We start from the raw sequence: 27,689 nt of genomic DNA, 5'->3' as shown, positions 1-27,689 counted from the left end.
GAACACGCAGACGCCTCAGACTCAACCAGCTGAAAATCAAACTAAATCTCATTCCCTTCCTTCCCCTCCTGCACCCAGGCCCCCGCTTGTCACCGCTGCTGGTCGTCTGTTAGAATTTCCATGTTACATACGTTGCTTCACCTTCTTGGAAAAGAAATCTGGAAAACTCAGTTACAACTAAAAATATGTATACCTTTTAACCTAACCCAGCAATCCCGCTTTTAGACTCTTTTCTTTTTCTTAGAGACAACGTCTTGCTCTGTCACCCAGGCTAGAGTGTGGTGGTGTGACCATAGCTCACTGCAACCTTGAACTCCTGGGCTCGAGAGATCCTCCTGCTTCAGCCTCCCCGGTAGCTGGGACTACAGGCACGGCCACCACACCCAGCTAATTGTTTAAAATTTTTTTATAGAGACAGGGTCTCACTTTGTTGCCCGGGTTGGTCTTGAACTCTTGGCCTCAGACGATCCTCCAGCCTCAGCCTTCCGGAATGCTGGGATTACAGGCGTGAGCCTAGCCCTTGGACTCTATCGTATTGAAATCAAAGCATCTGTCTCTATAAGGGTATATGTGTGAGGATGTTTATTGTTTGTAGTGGTAGAGAACCGGGAGCCAGAATAGAAAACAGTGAATTATGGCCATTATACAGCTCTCTGATGGGAAGACACATCTATTATATCTTCTGAAGTGAAAAAGCAGCTTGCAAATTAATGTGACCATTACCCCATTATTATAAAAGCAAAAATAACAAAAAGCTCTACCTGTATATGTGTGTGTGTGTGTGCTTGGACGGGCACGGAGGAAGAAGTGGCAGGGTGGTGGACAGACTTGTTTCCCTAGGTGGGGCAGTGGGGGGCGGAGTGAGCACATGATGCCTTTGTAATGCATGAAAAAAACACTTAATTGCTCATCCTGCCGTATTTCTCTCTGTTAAGTAGGAATCTTGGCATCGTCTTAGACTCCTCCTTCCCCATTCCTTTTGCGGTGATTCATTGTTTCGGGTCTGTATCCTCCACTAGACGGCAGAGTCATTGAGGGCAGGAACTGTGTTATGTTTATCTCGTCTTCTGCATGATACCTTGCACATATCTGCCAACATATGGTCATTGACTTGAGGATTTTAGTGTGTGATTGCTCCGTGTTTCCATTACATGGCTATCTCTCAGCTTTTATTTCTAATTCAGAGGGATGCCAGTGGTCTTACCAAAACCCTCAAATCGCACACTGTCTTCCCCCACCTGCTTTGGAAAAGGTGGCCTTGAATGTACAATATTACATGATGTACACTTCCGTCCCAGGGGTGGTGATTTAGCCTTCTCCTACATGCATTTTTACCCAACTCTGCATCTTGCTGTCAGTAGCATTTGGGGTCCTTTGGGGCTGGGAGGCAAATGGGCCAACTGCCATCTGAAGGGCCGTGTGCGTATTTGCACCGCAATAAACTAAAGCACTGGGGTCAAACCAAATGATGAAGAAGTTGCTCAAACATCCAAGTGTCTCCTGATGTCAAATATTCGCCAATATGAAACAACCTTTAGACATCTTAAAAACCAATTATTAATAAAATAGCTTTACCTCTCTGTTAGAAACTGGGTAAGGAACCCAATCTCGGGGACATTTTGCCACACCCAGGGACACCTCTCCCCACTCCCACAGCCTTCCTCATACACCCGCACCCACACCCACACCCACGCCAACACCCACGCCCACGCCCACACACAAACATGCCACGCTGAACTCTACCTGAACCTCGACTTACTGAATCAGCACTTCACTGGCTTCCCGCCAGTGGCTTTCCATGACTGCTGGCTGGTGTCTGAGTTGGTGAAGGGCAGTGGCAGATGTTTTGGTCAGAACTGACGGGTGACACGCTCCACCGATCTTGCGACCGGTTCTGCGTGCGCTGTTCCATCCTGCATTCCAGGGCCCCGAGCAAATTCTGACGCGAAGGTCTCTGACTGGCCGTCTTCACGGTTTGCTGGCTTGCACCGCCCGCTGAATAACCAGGCATGACATCACTTTCTTGCAAAGTGACAGCGGCACAAGATCTCTTGGAGCAGATGGAGTTCAGTCACCAAAGTGCTATTTATAGCCCTGGCAGCTCTCAGGTCGAAGAGTCCCACGGTGTAGCAGCGGGTATCGGTCACATTCCTCGTCTGTTTTTGGAAGTCGCCACATACCACCGTTGTCGTTTTGCTAGTAGGGGAAGCAAGACACGGTGGCTTAGCCACAAAAACACGCTGCTGGTAGGAGGTAGAATTTGGCGTTCCATGAAAGAATATATACTCTACAACCCATAAGAACTAAGTAGTTAAAAATAATTGACTTGGAACATGTTGTGATTCCTAAAGAACGCTACTCTTTGTGCTAATATCTACACAGAATTATGAGGTTCTAGGCTGAACCTAGTCAACAGATAGAATTTCGTTAAAAAGTTATGTTTCCTGAATCCTACTCTCTGTGTATTTTACCTTTATTAAGACTCGATGTCAGGCTAGTCACCGTTAAGGGGCTGCTTTTTCCTGTATGGGCAGTAAATTCTGACTACGGCCCGCTCACTCCAATCAGCGCGCTATTCTGATCGAGGTAAACGGTTGGAAAGATGTTCTTAGACTCAACCGCTCTCTACTGGGCCTCCCTCCCCTGCCACCCCTCTCCCCAAATAAGCAGGAAATGCGGCCCCCGGCAGCAAAATATCTTTTGAATGAGCATAATCTCCTAGCATCCGAAGTTAGTGGGAGCTTTGCCCAGAGACAGGAATTAGAAAGCAGCCCATAAAAATAAATGAACCCGTTTCCATAGCGACGGGAATCTTTCTCTCCCTAGTTTTTTTTATCCTGTGTTCCCCCCACAGACCCCTCAGGCAGAATAACAATAAACTGGAAGGAACATTTTATTATCTCAATGGGTTCTTAATTTAAAGCCAAAAGCCTTTAAATCACCTTCCCGGGGATGGCGTTGGCCGTGAGCTGGAATTGAATACCTGAGCCGAGTTGCAGGAAGAGGAGGGTCTCCTGGGGGCCGGCCCAGCGGGGGCACCACGGGGTGGGGGGGCCTTGTGGGTTGTGCATGCATTTTGCATGCAGCCTCTCCCGACGGGCAGCGCACCTGTCGTGTTGAATATTTCATTGCTGAAGAACACATGCATCTGCCTGTGTTCATCTGCCGAGTGAAATTTTGTGCCGATGAAGCCGCATGTGGTGAGCACAACAGGGCTCCCTCGTTACTCCCCCAAATCATATTCCACGGCAAACGGGAAGAATGCGTACCCACGCCAAAGCCTGAGCCGCTGTTCTCCCCCCACCCCCCAGCCAGCTCCAGGGGGCTTTACCTTTGTCTCTGCAGCTGGGACCAGGCCGGCCCCTGCCGCCACACTAAGGAGGCTCAGGGAGGCCCAGTGGCTGTAGTTCCAGAAGTCTGGATGCAGAGATAAGGGACCCAGGAGGACAAATTCCCGGGCAGAAATGTTGGAGGGTGCAGGTGGAGAACTCAGAGCCCACCGGGAAGGCAGAGCTGGTGGAAACCTTGTGCGCATGGCAGGTGGGCCGTGCGTGGAAGGGTGAGAATGACACGAATGGGGATTATTTCAGGATTGTCCCAGAACAGAATGTGAGCAGCTTGAGCAGCCGTCCTTGACTTTCCGTGAGAAGTCATCTCAGTGGAAAAGAGTCTTGGCTTTCTCCTGAGTCCCTTGTGAGCAAGAACATACGTCTCAGTTTTCTTGGAAGGATCAGGGTGTTGTGTCTCTTGTCCCAGGACGACTATTAATGCCGCTCTGCCTTTCCAGTCTCAAAAGTAGCTCAACGGTTTGAACAGTAAATGCTCAGGTCAGCCTCCTTATGGTCCACAGTTGTGGGTCTAGTCTTCCACCGCTGACATTTTCTCTCTTAATTTCTTTTCGTAACTAGACGGGCTGTTTCTAGACAGATCTGTGTGACTTGCCCATCGTGCATTAGCTGCCAGGTGTAGACTCTCTTAAACCAAGGCGGGGTAAGTGGAGCCAGGAAGACATTTTTCTTAAGATGAAAAGCAGAGAATGAAGGAGTTGCTTCTTGCTTGCGTTGTAATACTTAAGGAGTAATAATCCATTAAGTAGTTTCCTACCCTAGATTGAAGGTTCTTGGGGACAAAGGGAAAGTATTGCTTACCTTTCTGTTGCCGTGGGCGGTTTGTAGGGGTTCAACAGAAGTGTGTAGCTGTAATTATAACTGAATGAATGTGGCACTATGATAAGGGGAGAGTGTTTGAGGCCTAATAGCAAATAATCTTTGGAGGAGGGAGGTTGGGTACTAATGCACAGCACTGGGGTAGAGGGGGTGAGAAAAAGGAATTTTGGAGACTGCTACTTTTTCTCTTCTTCTTACTTGCTTTTTCCTAATTACAAAATATTACATGTCCATTGTGGGAAATTTAGAAAGAGCAATAGGCAGATGAAGAAGAAGAGAAAAAGAAGAGGAGCAGAAGGAAGAGGAGGGAGAGGAAGAAGAAGGAGAAGGAGAACAAGAAGAAAAAAAACAATTCACTTCCCAGAATAATGATGATTAGATTTTTGCGGTATAGACATCTTGTGTGTCTCACTCGTGTTCACATATGTGCACATGCGTGTGTGTATGATCCTGTGATTTTTTGCGAAACAGTGTCTTATCAGGGTCATTGCTCTCAGAGGGCCTGCACTTGGTCATCGGCAACCTTCTCATGAAGGGCAGCCTGACACCACTGGTGACAAATGACAGCTTAGAATCACGTGGAGAATTTACGTGGGTGCCCCAAGTGGTGGGGGAGAAACTTGAAGAAATAGTGGGGGATGTTTTTATTATTTTATTTGGGCTCAAGAATATGCTTTCCAAGGACAATAGTGCCTTTGCCAGAGTCTTCTGTCACTAGGATCGAGTGAGCACAGTTGGGAACGCTGAACTTGGAATCAGAACGTTGGGATATAGATTCCGGATTGATCACTTGATTCTTGCCTGATTCCAAACCTCAGTTTTATCACCGTGGAAGTATCTATTCTCATCACATCACATCAGTGTGAGGGTCAAGTATCTGGAGCTCAGTCGGTGATCAGAATTTGATGGCTGGTGGAGTGAAGTGAGTGTGTCCTTTCTAGTTCCTTACAGATGGTGTTGCTGGGAAGACACGGGGTCTGGGACGTGACCCTGGTTGGAGATTGGGCCTAGTCCACGATGACTGTGATTATAAGTCAATTCACTTAACTTTTTTCAGCCTTAGTTTCGTCGTCAATCATCTGAAATCATTTATACAATGAAGTGTTCATTTAACAAATGTTGCATACCGATGACGATGACAATGACAATGATAATAGTTTCCCTGTTGGTAAAGTTGGAAGGAGAAGGAAGAAGAGGAGGAAGGAGAATCCCTGTTTTCTAATGCTATTCTGCAGATAGAGGAGAGAGGGGCATTTTATTATTGTTTCTCTAATCTTACACCTTCCAATGGAGGCTGTATTTCAGTTGTTTTCAACCATGGCTGTACATTAGAGTCACTGAAAGAGTTAAAAAAAAAAAAAATCCAAAACAACACAACACCTGAGATCCGGTTGAATGAGAATCTCTGAGGGGTTGGATATCATGTACTTAAAAGCACCCTGGACCATTGTCCTCGGCTGCCAGGGTTGAGAATTACTGCTACGTGTCCGTGCCTCCAAAAGGAAGCTATTGGCTGATTTTTATAACTCAGGCGCCTTGGACAGGAAGCTTGTTGACACCCAGCAACCTGTGTTGGCAGGAACATGGAGAAGCTGGAAATGGACTGATTAGAGCTGGCGTAGCCAGCCTGTCTGTGGAAGTAGCTCCCTCCGAAGTTACCAGGTGCTTTAAAGCATGGAGTTCAAAGGCAGCGGTGGGCTCAGCCCAGCAGGGAAGGCCTCTGAGAATTCCACATGCGTGGGATCCTTGCAGTTCTGGGCATTTCTCCCATGTCTGGATGACTGCGGCAACCACGCCCTGTCTCTCTCCCTCCAGTCTTAACCCTCTGCAAGCTGCTTCCCACACAGAGTAGCAGAAGCCTGTATTCATTTTCCAGTCCAGCATAACAAATTACCACCAACACAGTGGCATAAACAACACCCACTTATCAGCTCACGTTTCTGTAGGCTCAGCGTAGCTGGATTCTGTGCCCCGTGTCTCACCAGGCTGAACTCGTGGCGTTGGTTGACTGTGTTCTCATCTGGAAGTGCTCAGGCAGGTGGCTGGCAGAATTCCGTTCCTTTCCCTGGTAGGACTGAGGTTCCTGTTGCCTTGCTGGTTGTTCGCCATTCACTAAACAAACATTTATTGAGCAACTACTAGGTACTCTCCCAGGCACTACAGATGCACCAGTGAATCTGACCATCTGTGTCTCTTTCTTGCAGAGCTCACCTTCTAGTTGGGGAGACAGGGAAAACACAAAAATAACTAAAATTTGTCAGACAGTGGTCATGCTATGAAAAAGAATGAAACAAAATAGTTAGGGAGTGATGGGCAAGTTGTCACTCTATATGCCATTAACCTGTAATGCTTCTGTCATGGGTGACATCTAAGCAGAAACCAGAAGGAAGGGAGGGAGTAAACAATGCAGAAGTATGAGGGAAGAGCCTCCAGGTCTTTGCCCTTGTTATTTCTTTTGTCTCCATTATTTGCTGAGTGGATGAATAGAAAAAAACAAAACAAAGCCTGTTTCAGGCAGAAGGAACAGCAAGTGCAAAGACTCTGAGCCGGGAAGTCCTTCAGTGCTCACTTAGTCTTTGCCTGACCCGACGTGTAGACTTTTCACGGAAGAGCCTGAGTCACTGGAAACCGAGGGGGAGGAGGAAAAACGAAGTCCAGGCCCAGTTCCTGGGCGGGGACATGGGGGGGGGCAGGCCAGAGACTCAAGCGCCACCACACCCAAGCAGTAGCATCATGGCAGAGTGCTGAGCCCCATGTGGTCCCTAAGCCCAAAACAGGGAAACGGAGGCTAGAACCTAGTCGCAGGGACAGGCTCAGCACCCTGAGGGTGAGGAACTCAGAGCCAGGGAGTAGCCTGGCTCCAGTGGTCACCTCGATGCCTCCTCTGCACTTGGGAATCTGCAGCACTGTCCATCCTGGCTCACTGAAGGTCGGGGCTTACGGGCCTGCTCTTAGCCTCTGCTGTGAACAGAGATGTCTCTGTGTCCCTGGTGTCCAGCACAGTCACCGTCAGACAGAGCCGCCTCTGCGTGGCCACAGAGCCAAGCAGAGAAGAGACGGGACCGGTAGGGCCTGGTCCCTTGGCCTGGCTCCTGGGGAAGGCGGTGATCGCTGTAGGCATCGCTGTGGGTTCCGCACTCTCATTCGACTGAAACTAGAATGTGCTCCTGGCACAGCCCTAGGGAGCAACAAGGTGCCCTCGTTCGCCCTCTTTCTCTCTTTCCTTTTCTTTCTGGGCCCGCCTGCAAGTGTCAGCTTTGCTTTCCTTCCCCGGTAGGCTTGTTCTGCTCACTCACGGTTTTCTGTAGCCTCATGATTTCGGATGGAGTATCCTTGCCATGAACCCAACTCTGCTTCGTGGTGTTTTGTTTTTTGTTTTGCAGCTTCAGTTCACACCACCAGCTGGTATAGTCCGTCTGAATGACTTAATTCAAATTTAGGAGACAGAGAACTCAGTTGTCCCAGCTCATCTTTTTTTTAACACCAGCAAGCCCATGGATTAGCGTGGCTCAGATGGTGACATTAGCGTCATTACCCGAAGCCTGGATGAGGGCAGGAGGAAGGGAAGCGAAGGGATCGTGGGGTTTAACATGTAAAATGTGCTATCAGGGGCTAAGAGTGTGAAAAGTTCTCCCCAGGGGCGGTTGGGATGAGCAGATACCAACTGACGTCTCTAATTCGGAAAATGAGACGCGTGCTTGAGGGGGACGCAACGTTAACTGGGGAGGTTAACTGTCAGCACTAAGTACCCCAAGAGTCCAGAGGAGCTTGTGGGGAGAAAATGGAACCGACATTCAGGAGCCCAGCAAGGACCAGTCGGGATAGGAGAGGGCAGGAAGCAGTCGGGGAGGGGCAGGGGCATCTCTAGGGGAGGCTGGTCTATTTCTTTACAGAGACCACACCTGCCATTCCTGCCTTATGGGGCAGCGGAGGAGATAGGGCAGGTCCTCAAGGCCGTGTACGTTTAAACAGATGTGTTAGAATAATCCCAGACAAGAGCTGAAGGGGAGCTGATTGCTCGCAGCGTGACAGTATGTTCCAGTGTCTGTCCCCACTCACTGAGGAGGAGCTTGGTGCCAGGCGCTGTCACACACCAGGAATAAGGCAACCGTTCCCCGCCCTGGCCACTCCCCAGCCCCCTCCCTGATTTACTTTTCATTCATAGCACTTTCACTTTCTGAAATACTACCTATTTCACGCACTTATTTTTAATTTCACCCCTAGAATCTAAGTTTAATGGAATCTAAGCTCCACCGGGGGCAGGAGGTTCTCTGTCTTGTTCAGTGTTGTGTTTAGAAACACATCTAGAAAATGCCGTGTTCAGTAATGGCTTGTTTAATGAAGGAGTGAATTCCGTTATTGATCTGTTACTTGCACAGAAAGTGAAGAGAGATCACATTCGTAAGTCCAAAACTATCTGAGTATTCCCTGGACAGATTGAAGAGGCGTGAATCTTCATTTGAGGATTTTCTTCTCTTATTAGGGACAACTAAGCATGTCCTCAACATGTTTTTTTGTATGTTAGTCAGTCTAGGCTTCGTTATACTGTGGTAACAAATTAGCCCCTAAAATCTTACTGGCTTAACACAGTACAACACATGCAATGCTAGGTTCTCCATCACGTAGTCACTCAACAACCGAGGCTGGCAAAATCTCTGCCATCCTCTGACACCATCACCTCACTTAACATGGTACTTAAGATTTTGCTGCTGCAAAAGAGAAGAGATAACGAGATGAACTTGAAACTCTCTTTATGTTTGCTCAGAGCTTGTTTACCAGAACCACATCTTGCTCCAATATGACCTCAAAGTCACACTGGGAAGTCCTTGAATGTACCCTGGAAGGAGAGGAGAACCAGTCGTAGCGAGGGACACTCATCGGCCGTAGCCAGTGACCAAGGCTGCAGAACTATCGCGAATATCTCACACAAAAAGCTCTTGGAGAGCACAGAATCCGGTTTAGAAGATTTGAAATATGGGATTAGAACTAAACAATGATAACTACATGAATGTTACTGTACAAGTATGAGCAACACTTAAGGCAATTTTTTTTTTCCGGTAAATTAAAGGAAAAAATAGCAGTAGAATGGCAAGAAGTAGTCATTGGTCCACTCCAGTGATTCGGTCAAGTCTCGCTGGCCTGCCCTGAACATTCCTACATGAACCAGAGCCTTTCGGTACTTCCTCCCTTTTCCCTCATCGGAAGGAAATTTGTTTTTACCTCCCATTACTGAAAAGTTGCTCCCGTGGAATCCGTCTTTCTGAATAGAGACGTCCGTGTGGACCCGACCCCCAAGGCCCATTAAGCAGGGAAAGCAAGTGCTCCGATCTTCTGAAAACAACAGATTCTGGCTTTTTTTTTAATCTTATTGTGAAGGAAATTCCATCCTGGCAGCTCAGCCACTGACCTTGAACGCTCAGACTTGGCAGGCGGAGTTGTGCATGGTGTCAGCAGACCCAGTTTTCATAAATTCCCCCCGTTCCTCGTGGGAAATATTTGCAGAAGGTCGTACGGGAAGGCAGCGCAAGGAAACAGTTACACATGTCCTATTCCTCTCAAATTTTCAAAATTTTAATTTCTGGATAGACTAATTCACAAGTTGGCTCATATAAGTGAAAGAAGTAGAATATTAAGCATTATAGAAATAACATTCTTTTTCATTGTCATAAATGTAGGTTCATTATTTAAAAAGATTTTAGCAGTTATAGAAATGCACTCAGAACACAACTCAGCAACAAGGACTCAAAAATATATTGTCACTTTTGTGCAAGGCAGGATGGTAGGTGCTCGGGACACAACAGTGAATAAAACATAGTATCCTTGTCCCCATGGATTACAAATCAGAGATAATCGCTGTGAAACATTTACACGGGAAACTGAAATCAGAGTCCTTTGACTAGGATTCTGATTGTAAAGAAGAGGGACCTTCTTTCATTTGTGTGTACAAACACACATACACACACACACACTTAACTCTAGCAGACTGAAGCACATGGGCCCGGCCAGTTTACAACAGCTTTGGCCATAGCCTATACTCTCAAACCAAAGTCACTCTCAGGGTGCCCCGGACCCTTCAAATCGGACACATGCATTGGGCGGATATCATAGATTGCAAAAAGTAAACATCTGCAACATTATTTTTACTAATTTAACATAATTCATAGCTCCATTTCACATGTCGGGATGGCACCTATAAAAAATAAGCAAGCCAAGGAATCCTCTCAGTTTATTCTAAAGTTTAATATTAAGCTGAATTCGTAGTTAATGATAAAACTAATGCTGACATTAGCTGGATTCCAAATTTCAGCCAAAACAAATAGTTTTCACAGAGACCAGAGTTCAAGTTCAGCCAAAGAGCAGGGGGAGTCTCCTGGAATAAAGTTGGTAAGACAGTTCTTTCCCACTCTGTGAATTCTGTCATAATGTTTTCTGTTATTCTCTATTTTATTTGGTGGTCAGTACTAGAAGTTCTCAATTCTTATCATGCCAGGTCACATAGAGTGCAGATATAGAACAGATATAGCAGTAAGTTAAGGTGGATCAACTTTTGTTTTTCCTTCTTTCCTTTCTTTTTCTTCTTCTTTTTTTTTTACTATTTATATGCATACACTAATATTAAAAGATACTATGCTGAGAAGAAATATAATAGCTGTGTCGCCATGTTAAGTTTGTATTTTTAGCTTTCCTAAGCCAAGAAAAATCCATTAAAATCTACATTGACGAACGGGAGATTAGAGGGAGGGTGACTCAGGGACACTAAATACCAGGTTGGAGACACCTCTGACAGGTGGAGACACCTAAATGCCAGGTTCCAAACCCGCAGTGCTGGCTCATCCTCTGAGTTTCTTAGCTGGGTTTTGAAAAAACTGCAAAGCCTTAAATTGATAGTTTTCCATCAGGAGTTTAATTCTGCCTCAATGTGTCTTTAGCTGTCAAGTTCATTTTCACGGTTCCAGAGTTATCTTTTTGAAAATATGATTATAAATTAAATGCTAGGGACACTCACAAAGAATAAACTGTTCCTTCAGAGCATTGGGGGTGGGAAGGAGTGTCACTTGGGTCACGGGGGCCACGTTCTCCTGCAGGTGCACAGGGGGGCTGGTTGTCTGTGGGCATCTGCCCTTTTGCAGAAGAGGCTGCGTTTCTCTCCCCGGGTATGGACACGACTGAGGGTGAAGTATGACAAGGTGTGTAGGCTCACCTGGTGCCATTCACGAAGGAGGCCGCTGCCCACTTTCTGAAGGCTGAAGGGCACCGCTGGGAGCAGCAGCTGGCCTGCACGTGGCTGCTAAATGCTCACATCAGCCCAAGCTGCAAAAATAGAAAGTACCAGCACCAAAAATTAGCTTTGCAGTTGGATGGAGGGCACAGCTATTGCTTCTCTTTAAGGCTGATTAATTATACAATTTACATCCAGCAATCACTTGTAAGTTACAAGCAGCAGGCAACAGATGATACTGTAACTGCTCAGGAGTCGTTTTCAGAGAGAGGTTTTCAAAATAGAATTGGCTTATGAAACAATGTAATTAAATAAGCTGCAAAGAGGAAATATTTCAACTCTTCTTACGGGCCTACTCTATCCTTTCCTATTTGATCGTGGGAAGCCCTTTCTTAGGGGATGATTGTTACTACTGATTTCCAAGTGGGTTCCGATGTGTCCTTTTGATGTGACATAACTTTATAGGGACAGTTACAGGAGAGGCAGAAATGACCTTAAGTGTGTGCCAAAAGTAGCCAGCTTTTTAAATTTTCTTTTAATGTTATCTATGTTTTAGAATCATAGAAACTTAAAACAAGAATTGAGGGAAATCTTATCCAAGGATGGGATCCTCTTTATTTGAATGAAGTGTTCCTGATACATGTATCAGGGTCCCTGAACCAGTGACAATTTATGACAATCAAACATCAATAAGCCACCACCCACATAATGACAGCAACACTCCTTGAAATATGGGATTACAACTAAATAAGGGTAATTACCTGAATGTTATTGTACATGTATGAGCCTTTCCACGCTAACCAACCAATGAAAATACATCCATCTTACAATCAGTAAAATTCTTACAGGTTAAATTTGTACAGTCTTTTGATAAGTTGACTCAAATTTAGTATTTATCTGTGATAATGAAATAAAACAAATCATAATAGCAAACAAAATTATATTCCCTCTCTAGTCTGCACTCACTCTGAAAAAAAGGCATCTTTTAAAGAAAGACTTGAGTATGGATGGTAAAGAAATATGTCATGTTTTATGACCTGGCAGCATTCTGACCTGCAATGTTTTAGGGATGCAAAATATTTTATAATTATGAGTTACCATTGTTACCTAAGACTCTGATTTTAGCTGAGTTGGAATGCAGCGTCAGCATCCACCAGTAAACGGAGAATATTCACAAACAGTTTGTCATGTTCTCCACTCCCTGGAATGTTCTGTCTTTCTCATGACACATCTACATCTTGCCTAGGATGATCTACACAGACGGTGGAAAAAAGGAAGAACCCTGGAACATGGTTGCTGCTGTTTCGTATTATTTAGAGTTAACAGAATCCGCTCTAAATACCCTTTATGAGATTGTTAACTCTTTTCTTGGCTTTAAAAATAGTCTCTATCAGTGTGTTACATTGGTGAACAGTATAGCCATTGGAGACAGACAATCTTGGGTTTAAATTCTTGCTTTGTCGTTATTTAATATTTAGTCTTAATCGAGTTATCTAAACTTAATAAAGGACAGTTTTCTAACCTAAATAAATATTAATAATACTTATTTCATAGAGTTTTGCCTAACAGTGCCTTGTGTACAATGGGTAAGGAAGAATGATTAACTGAGATTATTTCTGGCTTTATCTACCTACCTACCTATCTGTCCATCTCTATCTATTTATCTATCTAGACGTGTGTGAGTAAACATGTGGGAACAGTATCTGCGGAGTAAGCAGTCAGCACAAAGTGGTTACCTAAAGGCCCCAGGGCCTTTCTTCCTGCTATTCTCAACCTGTAATCCTCCTCTCCAGTTTTTTCACGTACTTCGTATTTTTAAGCAACAGAATCCAGCTCTGGCCAGTATAAGCAGGGAAAGAAATGTATTAGAAAACTACTGGAATTGTCTACTAAAATTGAATATTGGCAGAATCTAGGATCTGGCAATTCTATTCCCATCTATACACCCCACAGGATAAAATGTACATATGTGCACCCGAAGGCCTGGCTATGGATGTCCATAGCACCATTATTTGTAATGGCCCCAAGTTGAAAACAATACACATGTCCATCAACAGGGAAATGGATGCATTGCATATAGTCACAGAATGGAATTCTACACAACAGTGGCATTGAGTGAACAATAGCCATACACGATGGCACAATGAATCTCAGGGTGGGGTCTTAATTGGCCTTCAGGTTGCTGAGCCGGAGGCTGCTTGCCCGAAGGCAGGGAGAGAAAACTTCTGTCCTCGTTGGCCTGAGGGGTCTGGGATACCACACCCTGCCTGGCTTAGAGAAATGAGAGGACAGTCTGGCCCACTAAGGGACACGGGGCAGAGATGACTCCGTGTTGTGAAACACGCCCTGTGTCTGCTTTTTTATTTTTACCTTTCATAATAAAATTCCAAATGAAAAGGTTATTGGCTTGCACCCTCTCTACTAAAATAAATAATACTGTAAATTATTTTTTTGAGAGAGAGAGATAAACTGACATTTGCGTGTGTTCTAGCTTGTAAGTCACGTTCACATGCTTTATCGCGTGGAGTGTTGCTCTGGAGATGAAAGACAATGTCAAGGGTGCCTCTGTCACAGTTTCCGACCAGAGTGGCGGCTCGCAGCAAAGCCATGAAGCGGGCAGAGCAGGTAGGAGAAATGGTCCCAGTGTCTTTACTTTCCTCCTGAGGAGTAAATCTTCTCATGCTAAATGCTGCGCTCTTCAGTCTGAATGGAGTTTGGATAATGGGTCACGCTTTCCAGTGCTGGAAATGAAACAGCTGGTTTAACAATTGAAAAGTAACACGAGCAGCGCGCGATGCTGTGCTCCGAACTCCGCGTCCAACGTTGCCACGCAGGCGGCACCTCCGCTCTTGCTCTGAAGTCCAGCCCGGGAAGAGCTCTGCTGTTACCACCGAGATTAAAATGGCGAGGATGGCTGTTGGCTCATAAATCACTGCGGTGCGGAACATGCAGTCATGGAGGCCCCAAACCCAGTCACAGGGCAGATGCATCTCACGTGCCTCACTCTACCCCACTCTCAGCCGCGGTCACTGTCATTCCTCTCTGCCCTCTTTCCTACCAAAACCTGATTTTGACAGATTATTTGCTCTCAGCCACTGTCCCCCCTATCATGAATTAAAACCAACATGCCGTCTCTCCCAGGGAATTTTATACATTAAGCCTTCTGCTAATTATTAATCACAGAATGAATGTTTCCCTGGACAGAAAGTTCCAGTTCAGGCAATTAATGGGTGGGGCCTCTTTAACCTTTGCACTTGAAATTGTACCACCTGTCTGCTTACTGGGAATCGTGCCTGTGGGTTGTCACTCCATTGGGCATGTCATCTGCCAGGTGACCCCACTTAATTTCTAGTAGCACAAACTTTTAGGAAGACTAGTTAAGGCCTATATTGTTGGAAATGTTATTACTACTTAGAAGTACTAATACTTCTAACGTAGTAATATAGTAGTAATTTTACTACCACTAAGAAGTATTAATACTTCTTAGAAATATTAGAGTGATTCCGAGAAATCTTTTAGCTGCAAGGAGAGGAGGTTAAGGAATCTTCCACTTTACTCTGTTCAGGGTGGTCTGTCTTCCAGAAGTTGGTAAAAATGGATCCAAGAGTCACTATAAGGAAGATGTAAGAGTATCAGCCAAAATGCATGGGCTCGTGAAACAGAGAAAGCCCTAGAAAATGTGAGAACAAAAGCTTATTCCCTTTTCCATAAAAGTTGCATTCAAGTGTAAAGAATGCATGGATATTTGGGGGTTTTTATTGTTTTAGCATTCCATAAAACTTATGCTAATATTAATTGATTTCATCTTTGAGAACAGAAATTTTGTTTGTCTATATAGTCTCAGAATCCAAAGCTTGGCTTCACCCTGGACCACATAAAGCTCTTAAGTTTTTGCAAGATTGTTTTTGGTGATTTTGGAATCCAATTTGACTGTCTCTGAATTTTACCTGAGCTCCTGGTTTGGGAAAAGTGATGCAATGTATGAAGTGCAGTTTATCATAGTACTCAAATATTATATTAAGATGAATTTGCTTATAAGTTTCATCTTTTAGGCCATAAATGCCACGGCAGTTTATATAGACAAATCGGTTTTTAATACTGAATTTTGTCAGTTATTTTTTTTTAACTGCTTGTGGACAGGATTGGTGATTGTCCTGGCTGTGCTTGGGGACCTGGACATGCTTTATTTAGCAGCAAGGCTAGCTTCGTGACTTGCAGAGGCCCGTGAAAAATGTAGATAGAGGGTCCTTTGTCCAAAAAAGTAGGGAAAAACTGCTGTTCAGTGTGCTAAAAAGTAGTGTTTTCCTGTCTTCCGTAGTCTCTCTCTCTCAGCTTGCCATGGTGTTTTTTTATTTTCTATTTGTTGTCATTCCAAGTAAAGAAAAATTAAATTTTAAATTATTGCTATGAATTTTATCCCTCATCTTTATATTGTGCAATGTCAGCCTTAAAGGCAAATGCAAGAGCGTTTAATTCATACTCAGAATCGCTGAGATTATGCAATTTATATTTAGCAGCTCGTACATGCATATGTGTTCCATTCTCACCAGAACAGCGGACACCCTGCACAACCGACTCAACAGCTTTCATGCGACTTCTTGAAACACACACATTCCACCAGCACTTCCTGCTTTGGACTTATTGATGAGTGAGGAAGGACTAAAGGGAAAAGGACGGTGATGTCCCTATCTCTTCTTCTTCTAGGACCTTCTGTGACCTCCTGTGTCATTGTTTTCAGCACAAGTGGTTAGCTAATAGAAAATTAAGATGAATAAAATGTATATCCTAGGGTTCTTTGATTGTTTTTGTTTCTTAAAACACCATTGCCTTCATGGTGCGTCGGAAGCAAGTTCTGGTCCCAGTGGAAAGCACAACCTCTCAGGGCTGTCAGCATTCTTGTTCACTCAGCTGAAGACGCAACATACTCATCTCGTACTTGATTTGAATGTCCCTGAACCCCCACACGTTGCGGTTCCACTAGAATGCCGTGCTCATGGTCACGGCAAACACTACATGCTAATGGGTGACAAGGAGAGACAGACACGGACATTGTGCTCATCTCCTCTGCCGTGTACCTCCTCTGTTGCCCTGTCTGACTTCACTTATAAAACAGAGTGTAAAGATAAAGTTATGAAAAATTTAAAAATGGCGACAGTATAGCATTCCACCAAGCACCGGTTCTTTCTGAGTGCTGAGTCCTGTGTACTGTGCCAGTCGTACGCCCATGGAGCTGGTCCTGAATGAGCTATCACGAAAGTAATTTGTTGCCAAAATGTCATCCAGAAGGGTATCTACCATAATTTATTTATATCTTGATTATTTATTCACACTACCTGTGCACACTTTGTTCCTTTGTCCGGGATCGAAAGCAGTACACCTAACTCTAAAAGTTAGGATGAGACCCGGCATCTCCGATCAATGAGCAGGTTTTTATGCCTTTGGTTGACATCTTTCCTTTCCCATTCCCCACCCGAACTCTAGAGGCACCTCCACTCTGTTCTTCTTTTATTTGGGACCACAAAGACACAACACGATCTCAACAGGGATCTGGATACATGTAGAAGATGAAGTCTGGGCATTCGCCAAGCACGGGCACAGAGCCAAGTCACGTGAAAGGAGACCTCAGCATCATCCTGCAGCTCGGCTTGATGAGGGAGACAGATCGAATCTCCCCAATCTGACCTCTTCTCTATATCCCCTTATTTTTGTTCCCAGAATAATGTCTGATCTCCGGGCCTCCAGCCTCAGGCTCCTCTAATACATTCTTCACCATGACATCAAAGCGATTCTTGCAGAGCACGTGGCCAATGCAGATGTTTCTTGCCTAAAATATTTTCCTTGCTTTCCCATATCTTCATAATTATGGTCCTTCGTGGTTTGGCCCTGCCCAGCTCAAGCCGGCTGCACACCGATGACCTTTCACAGAAGTTGCAGTTACTCAAGATATATTCGCTCTCCCATCTGTCTATGTATGTGCCTAGAAAACTCTACCCGTTTTCTTTGCCTACCCCCTTCTTACTGGAAGAATTGTCGTAGGAATCCATCCATTTGTTTATTTAACTATTTGTTTTTTTATTTGAGAAATATTTGTTGAGTGCCTCTGATATCCCAGGTGCTACGCTAGAGTTTGGGGACGCAGTGATGGACAAGAACAGAGAGCTTAGAGTCATGTGGAATGGTGACAGATGATATGTACTCTCTTATTAAAAGCCACACAAATACATGGGCAAAAAAGGAATGGCCAAATCATTGCAATGCTGGTGGGAGTTACAAAGCAGAAACGTTTTGTAGAATGAAGGCACAGAAAGGGGTGACTGTAACCCGATGGAAATTATAGTCAAGCTGCCCCTACTGAAGGGAAGGTTGGATTAACTCAGAAAGAGACGTGAGCAGTGGGGGTGCTGGGAGGTAAAAGAGTATTTTTCCTGGAAGAGAGAAGAGCAGAAGGAAAGGTTCCATGGCAGGAAAAAACCTGACATTCAAGATTCTAACAGAAGGAGGCGAGAGGTGCAGTGTGAGTCCGGAGAGGGAGGAAGAGGCCGGACCAAGAAAGGCCCCGTCGGCCAAGATGAAATTTCAGGCTGCGCCTAAGAGCAGTGGGACACTCTGGAGTGTTTGCTTCGAGGGGGAAGAGAATAGAGAGGGAGGATCAACAATTCGATTTCTTTCTAGAAAGATCTCTCAGATGTAGTGCAGAGAACAGGTCGGAGGGGAGCAAGAGTGGAGGATCTTCCAGAAGTCCACGGAAGAGACATTTATGAGTGGAAGCAGATGGAAGTTGGGGTTCCCACTTCTGTGACATTCCTTGGCTTTCCTACCCCTCACCCCTTTCCACCTTCACGTCTGGGTGAGAGCCTTCTTCCTGTCTTCCCGTGGAACCCCGCGTTAGTTTCATTTAACCTGCACAGCAACCTTGTTTGATGGGCATTATTAGCATCATCCAAATTTGGTGGACCAGGAGGTTTGAGGATTGGAAAGATTTAGCAACTTGCCCAAGTTCCCACACCTAGTAGAGGGTGGAGCCAGGATCAGTCAGAACTGGAGAAAAAGGAGAAGGGACCGAGGAATAAATAAGCTTAGCGTATGCATGGTTGATGGCGGAAAATTTTAGCTGCAGCAAAAAGTTCAGGTTGAGATAGGAAGACAGGTTGAGGCCAGAATGTAGCGCAAAATTCACATCAAAGAACAGTGTGTTCAAAACCAGAGTTGCAAAATGGTGAATGCTCTTTGCGCTTTTTGATGTCAAGACACACCCTACCCTGCACAAACTGTCCCTCCTTGCACTGCACCGTGCTCCTGCCACGTCCTCTCTTCTCTCGTAATCCTAGCGAGAGTCCGGACTCCTCGTCTCGACTGCCTTTCTGCCCCACTTCCTAGAAACCTGCCAGGGATCATTTCCCGCTCAGCCTCCACTTCCAGCCAATGGATAAGTTCTGATGATTTTAATCCCACACTGTTTCTTCAGTCTGTCCCCTCTTCTCCAGCCACTCTGCTACTGCACAGGCACGAGCCTGTCCTTCCTGGCTGTGGCACCAGCAGCCTAAATAGTCGCCTGGCTTTCACTCCTTCCTCCCTGCAAATGCATCGTCCTCTCTGCTTGCCAAGTAATCCATTCAAATAACTTACAAAAGTGATTCCTGCACCGTCTCTCGCCATCCCAGTCTCAATCAGCACCAGAGTATTTATGCTTCACAAAAAAGCTCAGCATTTCTTTTTATTCCACACCCCCTTTTCTTTTTTAGCACTCACGGTATTTCCTCTTCCTCAAGCACCGTAAGCCTCTTTTCGTATCCCCGGACCATCCCACACCTCTTCTTTGTCCACCTACGTTTTATTCTACCCTCTTATGCTCAGCTCATACATCACCTCCTCCGGGAAGCCTTCCAGCCTCCTCTCCTGGTTGTGCTGGATGCTCTTCCTTTTGCTCCCACTGCATCTTCTGCAAATATTGTCCTCAATATTCCCCATTCCTTTTAGACATGATTTGTTTACCTTTCTCCCCACTAGACTCGAGGGAGCTTGGACAGTGAGACTGCGTCTTATTCACTGCCATCCCTAGTGCCTGCACAGTCCTGGCACAGAGAACTCTGCCCGTTCAAGCTTCTACGTCATTGTCATGGTCACTGCGGCACCCTCTGCCCAGCTCATCCGGAAACCTCCCCTAACCCGACTGCCTTCTGCCCGAAAGTCCCTCCCACTGACATTGAGGTTTTGGGGGCTTTTGGTTTCGCTGGGATGCCTTGTATCCATAGTCTAGGGCTGTCGTGATACAGCACCGCAGACTAGGCGGCTCAAACAACAGAAAATTTTTTTTCCTAACATGAAGACTTGAGGCTTGGAGTTCGAGATCAAAGTATGGGGATGATTGGTTTCCCCTGAGTCCTGGTAGATGGCTACGTTTTCCCTGTGTCTTTCCTCTGTACCCCCCCCCTCAATCTCCTCCTCTTCTTTGGACACCGGTCAGATTGGATTAGGGCCCGCCCTAATGAACTCACTTTAACTTAATTACCTATTTAATGACCCTGCGTCCAAATACAGTCATGTTCTGAGTCACTGAGGGTGAAGACGTCAACATGCACATTTGGGGGGGGGGGGGTGCACAATTCAGCCTTTGAAATCTGGGGGGACATAACATGTCTCTTAGCCATTGTTACGTTGCCCTGAATGTGCTGCAGGTCCCCAAGCAGCCCCGCTGCAGAGATGCCAGTGACAGCGTCCCTGCCGCCCTCTTTCCTCCTCATGACTTTTGGGACCTGTTAGGGCAGGAAGTTGACCTCCAGGGACAATATGAGAACTGCGGAGAATCATTTTTTCTCCCATGTGAAGTTTTCTCATGTTTAAATAGATGATTTCTCATTTCCTTTCTCATCTTTTCTGAACTCCTAGAGAATCTGGAGTTCCTATCATACCAGTGGATGCCCGGTTTATGGTGTGACTATCATGTCTTGGTTTTGACGTTCCAAAGCGATGCATAAAAGATTGTTGATTGTTTTCAGATCTATTGCCTTGTTGGATCTTTTTTTTTTTTAAAAAAAAAGCAAATTATATGCTGTATACTCTTTATTGCTGATGAGATGGAGACCCCAAAAGGTCACATATCAAGTGTCAAAGCCAGCTTTCAAACTCAGGTCTTCAGACTAGCAGGCCAATGTGTTTTCCACTCAATATCTTATTAATATTTACAAGTTCTTTAAAAGCCGACATAAACATATTTTGTAAGCATTTACTTTTATAAACCTATGCTTATTTTATTAACACATAATCGATTACTTTTAAAAAACATTTGCTTAGAGACTTTAATTGTATAAGTTTTAAGTGAACTTAAAATTTATATTTATAATTATGCTTTACATGTTGAATGTTTAAAATTTTAAAGTAAACATTTATTTAAGCTTATTTAATAAATGTCTAAATATTCTATACCTTTTGTAGTTTTTATAATTGTTATAATTTCTATTTAAATACTTTAATGAACTCATATTACTTACCTTATGAACATTTTATATAAAAATTTTTATACACTTAGCACAGAGCTAAGTTACAGTACTTACAGAATAATTTGCTGATTGACAGTATGGGCGGGTATGTATTTACTAAATTACAATAGAGATTTGTAGACACCTGCTATTTTACTCCTCTGAGGAAGACACCCAGGAAGAATAACAATAAAACATTTTTTTATTACAGTGAAAAATAATATTAGCCCTTATTATGTAAGTTCCTTTGCTGAGCTGAATTTCAATATAAATCCTCCAAACAAGCCTACGATAGAGGAATCATCCCATTTTGCATTTGGGGAAACTGAGTCTTTGCAAGGTTCAGTAACTTACTCCGGGTTTCAAACCTAGTAGGTTATGACACTGACATGTTTCTGACTCCATGGTCATGGTTTCCCTGTGACAGCAGCTGAAATTACAGGACAGAGACAGAGTCAGCAATTACTCACTGAAACCAGGAACGTGTTGGGAACAGGCATTTGAAGGCAACGAAGCCCATAAAAAGGACATTGGTCATCTGACACTGAGTTACTTCACCTCTGCGATCCTTAATGTGTCTTCATCTGTAAATATGAGGTTAATTATGGCATTTTCCTCAGGGGTTTGAGGTTAAGAAAAAAAAATGTTGGGTGTGTGTGTGTGTGCGTATATGTACATACACATGTACATTTATAAACCTGTATGTGTGTGTATATATACATGTACACATTAGGGACAGCTGTGCAAAACAGTCTCATCCTTTTGAAAAGCAATAATAGGCTAGTAAATAAAAAGAGCCATAAAAATGTCTATATCTTTGGCCCAGGAATCTTACTTCTAGAAGTATAATCTAAAGAAATGATTCAAAAGACAAAAAAAAAAAAAAGTATACTTAATGACAGAGGAAAATGGAAATAATAAAAATATGTATTAAGATATCAAATGCGTGATGCTTTAGAATGTTGATGGAACACTGTAGCTAGTAAATATTATAAACCCAGAAACTGTGTAACAACCCAGAAAATAGGTAACTGCTGCTGCTGAGTGGATAAAAGTATGCGATGCAAAGTGGTCTAGCTCCATGGACGTGCGTGTGGGTAAACGCAGGCAGAAAACTCACACATGGGAGTCTGAGGAAGGGAATGTGCCTCTTTCCTTTGTAAGCGGAGCCTTGTGGCAGGTACAGGTGCCACTGAAGTTGCATAAACCTTAGGGGAGGAAAGCAAACACACTAGGGGCATTTTTTAAACTCAGCATGCAAAACAACCAGGAAATGGATGTTTAAATGCAAAAATTTAGCAGATTGTTTAAGAGAAATGGGTAGTGAGGGAGGTGCAAAGACTGTATCAACAGGTCAGGCCCTGGCAGGATCCTGCCTAGAAAACCTAAAAACCAGAAGGCTCCTGAGCCTGATCTCCCCACCACCCTCCTCCGCTTGTGAGTCTGTGGTCGTAGCCCAGAAGGAAGGGGGAAATGCAGCAGTGTGCACGGTTTACTTGAGTCCACCCAAAGCTGTGCTGGAGCGTGGAAAAAGGGAGGAAGTCTGGTCAAGCCCGAGTGAGTCAACAGGTCATCGCCCTCTGCCCAGTGGCCCTCCCTTCCCAAGGCCACCTCAGCTTGTCTGTGTGCTCAACCCTTCCAGGAAGGAGCTCCAGCTGGGAGGGGTGGGGCGAGGTCGGGGCCCCACTGCTCGGCCTCAACAGCCAGACTGGGGGGCCAGAGAGAGCAGGGGCCCGGGCAGTGACAATTGTCTGCAGTCACGTCCTGGTTCAGGAACGTTCTCTTTCCTCTGTTCCCATGGAGTGTTTGAAAGGTCCCAGTTGCTTCAAAATCCGATGTCCCAGAAACAGCTCGTGTGTTCCTAGCCTTGAGGTACGGGAGGAAGGGCGGGCAGTGGCTGGACACGAACGTCCGTGTTTATATGGAGTATAGAATCGGATTTCTGAGGGAGGATTCATTCTTTCCTCTAGAGATACTAGGGTCATTTGAGCGACCCAGTGAGGCAGCCTTGAGCCGATGCCACTCGGACTGATCTCACTGCTCAGTCAACCGGCGGAGCCTGCAAAATGAGCCCCATGTCTTCACTCCTTAAAAACCCAGCTCACCTCGTTCCTTTTGCACCAGGAGTTGCTCTTACATTTCAAGGCACGAGGATAAACACTGAAAGTTGCAAGCACAGTTCAAGGCCTTAACAATGTCTTTGGTCTCCTTTCACGAGTCCAGTCTTAGAGAGTAACACCAGGCACCTTTCATGGGGAAATCTCTGAGAAGTTCTGTAGCTTTTTGGGGGGCTCTGAGGTTATTATGGGAAGAGGGACAAGGGGCACTAATTGCCCTCGTTTTGCAGAGATCTGCAGAAGATGGCTGTTTGGCCTGAGGCTTCAGCAGTTTGTCTCTAAAGTCTATTCTCAGCAGCCAGACCCTGACCTTCCGCAAATACTGAGTTAGTGTGAAACAACAGCAAACCTCAGTCACCCCAGACGACAACAACAGCATCCTGCGGGGAAGCCTGAGATGAGGGTGAGGGCTGGGAAAAGGGAAACTCACTCTGGTGGTAACTCGATGCCCCTGATGCCCCGCTACCCTGTGTTTTGCATGTGAACCCATCAGTTGAGAAATTCCCTTCTGTGAGTGGCTCAGCATCATGTTCTCCCACCAAACAAATAATGTCTAGGTAAGAAATCTACGTTTTTGCAACTGCGGAGTTGTTTGAGTCTCGAGTACACCCAGTGTAAAGGTATCGAGGGAATGTTTGGCCTGGAGAAAACCAGGCTGGGTGACACCCCAAGAAAGCTCGTCCCCCGTTGCCGTGGTAGCCGGGCCCGCCTGTGATGGAGGGCGGAGTTCTCCAGATTCATCTACCTGCGTCTGCAGATCGGCTTCCTGGAAACAGAATCCTATTTCCCAATCATCGACACGGACAGTGTTATTTTCATTTAAAAAAACAAACAAACAAAGTTGCAGTTTCCAGTCGATAGAGCCGGGCCCTTTTCCTGGTGCCGGTCAGTGTCTTTTTATCTCTGGAAGGTGGGAGTTGGTTACGGGATCCTCTGGGGCTTCCGTTCATGCCTGCGCCAGTGGGGTTGCATGGTCATTAGGCTGTGACGGCTGGGACGTGGCCTGTGCAATGAGCTGCTGGTTTCATTGTAACTCATTGTAACTCATTGTAACTCATTGTAACTCATTGTAACTCATGACAGACAGCCACCTCGCTCGGAATCCAACTACACCCCCTGTTTTCAGACCCTGGGAAGAAGTCGGAAGTTTGAATGGCTTTTCCTGAGGGTGAACTGCAGGGCCTCCTCCCTAGGAATTCTGTTTTGCCTTCTAGACCACAGAGACTACTGCAATCAGTCTCAAAATGCCCTGCAAGGTGTGTGTAAATAACGCAAACCACATATGCATTCAGGGCCACGTGGTGGAGAGTGCAAGTGACTTGCCTGGGGGCAGGGAGGAAGATAATTAGTCACAGCAGGGGTAGAGATTCCAGAGGGTCACACTCCACTCCTGGGTGAGACCCCCGAAACATCTTCCTCTTACTCAAGAAGCACAGCCCGTTAGTGGACAGCAGGGGGTGGGGAGGGGTCAGTCCTTGCTGAATCATTTTTAAAGTTCATTTTCATTTTACGGGGTTTAATGGTGCCTACAAGTAAAGTTTTTGCAATATGTCTGTTCATGTCTCTCTCCAACAAGATCGAAAAGAGAGGGTAAAAAACGTGTGTCGTGAGAACCGGGGCTGTGGGTAGGAGAGAACTGGATCTAGTGGGTGTATTGGAAATGAGTGAAGACCTAAAGAAAAAATTGACTGACAAAAGAAAAATTTACTTGAAAAAAAAAAAGAGCACCTGTGTTTTATAAGACCTGTGCTAGACTGTGAAGGACGCAAGATAACTAAGACGTGGGTCTTGTTCTCAGGAGCTCACATTCCCAGCAGAGAGTGACAAGTGTACTCTGTCTTCGTCCATTTTCTGTTGCCGTAAGGAAATTTCACAGACTGGGTAATTTATAAAGAAAAGAGATTTATTTGGCTCACGGTTCTAGAGGCTGGGAAATCCAAGAGCACAGCACTGGCACCTGCTGAGGGTCATCCCATGGCAAGGAGGAGAGGGGGTAGGCAAGTCCACGAGACACAGAGAAAGTAGAGGCTGCATATACCTTTTTATCCAGCTCCCACTCCTGATGTAACTAACCCACCTCTGTGACAATGTAACATTCATGCAACCATGAGGATGGGGCCCCGGTGGCCTGAGTACCTCTGAAAGGCCCCACCCCTTAATACTGTTAGAATGGTAATTAAGTTTCCAACACATGAACTTACGGGGGCCACAATCAAACCGCAGCATGCTCTGATAATAGTCTCATGGGGCCCTGTGGTAGGGAGAAATTTATTCTGACTCTAGTCGGAAGTAGAAGAAAATAGGGAAATGTTTCCCAGTGAGTTTGCAATGTTTCCTAGCTGGGCTTTACAGCACAGGCAGATATTGAAGAAAGGCTATTTTAGGAATCAGGAACAGCACAGAGAAAGGCATAAATTGGAGACTGTTACAAAAAATGCACTGACCAGTGTTGCCTGAGATTTAGGATAAATTTGGGACAGAGTTGGAGCTGAAGCTGAAAAAGTAATCAGGACCCTTTGGGAAGGGTTCTGTGTAGCAGGCAGAGAACTTTGAAAATTATCCCATATGGATTCAGAGATTTGAAAACCGGAGGTTTACATGTGGTCGTTGTTTCTATGCAATGAGATATTACTGAAGTTGATTTTTTAAAAAAGATTCACAGAGTCCGATCTATGTTCTAGGAAGATACCTTAACAGATGAAGCTGAAAATAGTCTCAATTTATGTCAACATGTGCGTGCGGATTCCTTCGAAATGTCCTAAGTGGGGTCCGTGCCCGAGGTTTAACGGGTTGACACAGGCTGCAACTGAAGCAGCCACTCAAAGACGCCGACTCAGGTATTTCGAGTGACAACTGTCAAGTGCTCGAGGCACTACTGCGAGTGGCAGGGGATGGCTCCAGGCGGCAGGGGAGCCAGCCAGGTCCCTGAAATCTCTCCCTGTGTGTGTCTCCCTCTTGCAGGAGCAGCAATGGAAGTCCCCTGTGTGCAGCAGCATGACTCCAGTCTGCTTCCCGAGCCCTCTGATTGAGAAGCCGGCAGGCAAGGTAGGAACGGATCCCTTTCTTGTTGGACAGGATGACTTGAGCTGATTTGCTGTTGTTTCTTCTTGTCTTGAGCTCTTTGGGTGACATAAATTGATCTCATTAAAAGAGCCTGGTAAGGCAGGGCGCGGTGGCTCACGCCTGTAATCCTAGCACTCTGGGAGGCCGAGACGGGAGGATTGCTCGAGGTCAGGAGTTCGAGACCAGCCTGAGCAAGAGTGAGACCTTGTCTCTACTAAAAAATAGAAAGAAATTATCTGGACAACTAAAAATATATATATATATGAAAAAAATTAGCCAGGCATGGTGGCACATGCCTATAGTCCCAGCTACTCAGGAGGCTGAGGCAGGAGGATCGCTTGAGCCCAGGAGTCTGAGGTTGCTGTGAGCGAGGCTGACTCCACGGCACTCTAGTGCGGGCAACAGAGCGAGACTCTGTCTCCAAAAAAAAAAAAAAAAGAGGCTGGTGAAAACCAAAATTTGAAGTATTCGCTTGGCCCTCGCGGGACTTGCCTTGGGCAAAGCGTGGAGATTCCCTGGGCTCAGCCCCTGCCTCCACCCCCATCCTGGTGACACTCTCCCGATCCTGGTGACATCCTCCCGGCCGTCCCTCCCTCTGGTCTCTCAGCTCTTTGACACGCCTTCCCCTGCCTACGAGACCTTGCTAGAAGGAAAGAGAGTGCTTTTAGCCATGGACGTCTTGGTGTTAAATTCAGCCACCATACTAACTTTAAAGTAGTTTTTTATTTAAACGTTCCGGTGGCATTGAGGACTTTGCCTCTAGAAACTGCATATTTATGCCTGAACTGCTGCTGTTCTGGACCCGCAGTGGCAGCCGTGGGTCCCAGCGGGGGGCACAGACTCCTGGGGAGGGTGTGGGTCGTCCAGAGCCGGCCTGCCTGGGCTCGAATCCCGGCTCCACCGTTCGCTCGCTGTGTGATTCGAGCAAGTTCCCTGTGAAAAGGGCATCGTAATGGTACCTGGCTCGTGGGGCTGTCGCACGGATGAAATAACTTAATACAAGCCCACACGAGCAAGGATTATTTTTTACCCATTTTGTTCACCGTGTATCCAAGCACCAAGGAGTTACACAAGTGAATGGAATAAATGCATAAATGGAAAGCTGACTAGTGAGCTTAGAGACACCAAGCCCCCTATTTGCTTAGCTCAGGAAATGGGGGAAGGTGGTGTTGTGTTTCAGAAAGAGAAGCGGAACTCAGGTGAGTCGATCAAGCACAAACACACTTTCCAGGCCACGTTAACAGAGGGACCACGGGGTCCCCGGTGTCCCCTCTGCCGTCCGGTCCTTCGCTGCTGTGCTGCATCTCGGGATCACACACAGCCGACATCTAGGATGAAACACAGTCACTGCCAGGAAAAGCCAAAACCAAACACATAACAGTTCTTGAAATAGGCTTCTCTCCAACTTCTAGACACATGTGGGCGGAACCAGAGTTTCTTGCAGTTTCTGCAGGAAGGGAAGCTGTTTTCCTGTCCGCGGGGCTGACGTCTGGCTGTCGTCACAGGGGAGCGGCCCGAGCTTCTTGGGATCGTGTGTCCGCACTTTGTGTTCGGCACTGTCTGCACTTCCCCTCTGCTGACTTCAGGTCACAGTGAGGGGAGTAAAATGTGGCCCAAAGATTAAACCAACCGACCCAGAAAGCACACC

The 27,689-nt window shown here is 45.7% G+C and overlaps 2 long non-coding RNA genes across 3 annotated transcripts in view; both read left to right on the top strand.

Annotated features, from left to right (window-relative positions):
• LOC123627379 overlaps positions 1 to 25,994 on the top strand; it is a 216,840-nt gene extending 190,846 nt beyond the window's left edge. For both annotated transcript variants that reach the window (XR_006731261.1, XR_006731260.1), the window contains one exon: positions 25,940 to 25,994. This is a non-coding gene — a long non-coding RNA (uncharacterized LOC123627379). The remainder of the gene's footprint in view (positions 1 to 25,939) is intronic.
• On the top strand, positions 10,505 to 12,715 carry LOC123627378. The gene is made up of 3 exons (XR_006731259.1): positions 10,505 to 10,550; positions 11,942 to 12,138; positions 12,632 to 12,715. It is a non-coding gene; the product is annotated as an uncharacterized LOC123627378 (long non-coding RNA).
• Positions 25,995 to 27,689: the final 1,695 nt, after the last annotated feature.

This window comes from Lemur catta, chromosome 24, assembly GCF_020740605.2.
Source record: "Lemur catta isolate mLemCat1 chromosome 24, mLemCat1.pri, whole genome shotgun sequence".
Classification (NCBI taxonomy): Eukaryota; Metazoa; Chordata; class Mammalia; order Primates; family Lemuridae; genus Lemur; species Lemur catta.
Note: the sequence above shows the minus strand (reverse complement) of the source record. Positions and strands in the feature narration are given on the sequence as shown.